Raw genomic sequence first — 4,030 nt, 5'->3', positions numbered from 1 at the left:
ATGCAAATGAGGCTTGCAAAAGTACAACTGAGCTAGTAAAAGAAGTAAAAACGCCCCGATGTACGCACATAATACACGCCCAGTTGTACTTTTGCAAGCCTCATTTGCATAAATACAAAAATGGTCATAACTTGGCCAAAAATGCTCGTTTTTTAAAAATAAAAACGTTACTGTAATCTACATTGCAGCGCCTATCTGCTGCAATAGCAGATAGGGGTTGCAAAATCTGGTGACAGAGCCTCTTTAAGCCACTGGTCCTGCAGTGACACCTATTGGCTGCTAATAACATGGCAGGCATATACTAAATAACACAGAATGAAAGTACCAACCAACATGAAAGATGCACAGGGAAGACAGTTCAATTTATACAGGGCAGTATCACCCCCTTACAAGTCTGTTGAGGGAAATGAGGAGCAAGCATTCTTTGTTTACCAGGAGTAAAACCCTGCCAGAGGTGTCTCCCTACTGAAATAAACAAGCACGATCAGCAGATCTGAGTCTGGGTAGATAGTTGTCTAACAGCTATCATATGTGTATGGCCAGCATTATGCTATCCGCCTGTTACTTCTACTAGATTATTTTATTCTGGTGCTTGCTATATATTACAGATCTAGCTTGCTATTCTACATTTCTGCTAAATTATTAGTTCCTGCAGCTGCCCTTCTGTTTCCAATGTGACCTATCAGACTGCACTTCCGCCTGCTAAGCCGGTCAGGTATATGTGTTATTACTTGCTGTTGCCCTCTGCCACATACTCGTTTGATGCTTAGTGTTCCTTAGTCCCCAGCATATAAGAGGCTATTCTGTCATGTACGTTTACATTTTTTTGTAAACTTTCTTTGAAATAAATCTGGACTCCTCCACCCCTTAATAGCCAGCCACTCCTTTTATCTTCACCTATGACAGACTTGTCATAAATAGGAGGAAATATAATTACCAGTAACTTTTCTCATTAAATATAGAGCAGATCTCTATGTGTAATATAAAAATATTATAAATATCTTAGGCATGTTCTGTGGTGCAAATTAAATAAGAAAAAAAAAAAATCCGGCCTCCTCCACCCCTTAATAGCCGGCCATTCCGCACCTTTTCCCCTCACCTATGACAGACTTGTCATGGGTAGGAGGAAATGTAACTACCGGTATCTTTTTTCATGTACTACATATAGAGTAGATCTCTATGTGTAGTATAAACATTTTCTAAATATAATAGGCATGTTTTAGATGTTAGTTGGAAAAAAAAAAAAAATCCGGCCTCCTCCACCCCTTAATAGCCGGCCATTCCGCACCTTTGTATTTCCTCCTATCGCATGACAGCACCACCAGTTGGTGCTGTTATGGGCTTGAGCAAATCAGTACCGGCAAATTTAAGCTAAAATGTATTAAACATGCCTAGGTGTTAATGTAGCACGGATGTTGTTGTGCTCAAACTTACCAACAATAACCATGATCGTCTGACGTCTCCATCTAGTGGGGTTCCTCAGCATCGTGATCCCAGAGAGGCGTCCAAATGGTTACAGGTATCTTCTTGCTGGGCTTCCTGATGAATTCTTGAGGAGATGTTGCTTTCTTTTGAGCCGCAGACATTCATAGGTGACCTTCAGGGATCCGCTCTTCATATTTTGCCAAACTCTTCGTCCCGCATGGTCTTCATGATCTTCCAACTGCGGTGTACGTTTTGTCCATTCTGTTGATCTTCTCCCAGGAGCTCAGGAGGACAGCTTGCTCTGATGACATAAGAGATGGTGTTTTGTAGAGGGTTTACCAGGTGACAAATGGAAACCCTCTAAACATGGCCTGATCTTTCACGGATAAAGGTCCCTCCTCGGCCTCTGCTGCCTCCATTCTGCCCAGGTGGAATTGTCTGGCAGGGCGATGAGGTGTAGATGGCTATAAGAAAGAGAATTAGAAGAATATGATTTGAAAGCTCATAAAGACTAAATGGTTGATCCGAAAAATGTAAAAATCTATTATGATAACTTTTAGAGGCTTCTCAGAAGGGGAGGAAATCTCCAATAGGCAGATCCTAAAAGCCATATTAGGACAGTAGACTATGCCCATTACATGTGGCTGGAATTGAGCCAATACATACCACGGCATTAGGGCAAATATGACTATGGAGACAGTTATGTGCCATTTCTCCCATTTGACTTAAAAAATTACAGAGAAAAAAAAAATATTCTAGCAGGCATACATTTTTTCCTAGAAAAAGTTAATGGACTATTTCCTAAAAGTTGTTTTTTTTCATTTGCAAAGGCATTGGGCACAGTATTTTTTACATAAACGAGTGCCATGTGTTAAGTGCTATAAGAGCATACACTGTATATAAAGTTTATTTCTGTTTATTTACTTACTATAGGGATGTATGGTGGGGGCATCCGAAGGGCTTCCACAGAGACCCAGTCAATATGCTGAAAGAACTGGTGGCTTCTGATGTTACCATTGACTCCTAAGGGATTGGCAGGATATCTCTGGAGGAGCTGAAAATGAGAAATGTATTTATACATTAGAGACTACAACTGGCTCTGAATCTATGCAGTAAAGCCAATACCAGTGATCACTCAGAGCTCAGTATCAGCAGCGTTCTGCGACTGGACACAATGGCGCACATTTATTAATAATGGCCTATTTTGCACCAATAAAATAGCAAGGGTGGTGGGCAAGAATTGCGCCTAATTTAACACACGCCCTTTCATAAATCTGGTACATTTGAAATTATCTGACTTCATTCCTTTTTATACCTTCTATGAATTTGAACCCCCCCCCCCCCTCGAAAAATCCTGCCTCTGCTCCTGGCATAGTATAGAATCCAGTATTTGTAACGTATTACAGTAACATACTGACCTCCTTGATGATGTCTTCGGCGCTGGAGTGTGTTTGATGGAATAGTGCAGGATGGTAAGCACACTGACTGGTAATCATTTCATTTAAGATGACACCAAATGAAAACCAGTCCACTCCAGCGTCATACTCCTCCTCAGCCAGCATCTGCCATAAAGGAGAGAACAGTTACTAGTTTCTATGTCACCACACTAGTCTATCACTCTCTATGTCATGTATGTATGTCATTATGTAGGACAACCATGCTGAGATTTATTATTAAGGTGCTTACAGATCATTTTTAATTACCCTGAAGAGTTGTGGGAAAAGATCATGTCTATGGAATTACAGCTGATATTCTTGTGGTTACCAAGGAATAATATGCACAGAAGGTAATGAAACTTTTACCACAGAACGAACACTGCAGGTGCCAAGCACAAGACTAATGTGCCACCCAAAGGCAGGCCACTGCCATGTGGTAGTTGCCATTATTGGATTGCAGAGTGTGGGTGACTAAATGCTCCTCAACTAGTTATTGCTTACAGAGGCCGAGCAGTGACTACAGAAGTGACAACCAATATGGAGGTCTACCACAATTGTGGCTACCACAATAAAAAAATGAATGATCTCTGTAATGAAAAATAAAACAAAACACAGGACAAAGATACGTTGGGTCTCTGTAACTTGAAAAATAGTAAAATTGTATGCGTCTCACCCCAGGAGCCACAAAGCCTTCTGTCCCAGCATATCCAGTGGCTGCGCGGTCTACAAGCATGTTCTCAATTGCGAGACCGAAATCTGCGATCTTAATATGGCCCGTATCAGCCACCAGGATGTTCTCTGGCTTGAGATCTCTGTGAAATATAAGAGGAAACATTGGATGTATGGTCAGTGTCCAGCCTGTGATCGGCTGTGGAGAACGGCATATTATACTTGGTTTATTACAATATTCGTCACTAGGTACAATAATATTTTATTGTGAAGCTTTTTCTGCCTTACCATAAGCTTCAACTATACCACATTCGGGTGTGGACTATGTGGCCAGTGACAGTCCCATCAGAAAGAGGAGAAGTTCCTGTCCATCAGATGTTATCTTGTGAGAAACATACTTTGGAAAATAATCTATAAATGTAATTACCTGTGGACGATGCCCTTAGAATGGAGAAATTGGATGCCACACACGAGCTCAGCGGCATAGAATCTGGTACAAA

Source organism: Rhinoderma darwinii, chromosome 3 (assembly GCF_050947455.1).
Source record: "Rhinoderma darwinii isolate aRhiDar2 chromosome 3, aRhiDar2.hap1, whole genome shotgun sequence".
NCBI lineage: Eukaryota > Metazoa > Chordata > Amphibia > Anura > Rhinodermatidae > Rhinoderma > Rhinoderma darwinii.
This window is presented reverse-complemented; position numbering follows the sequence as displayed.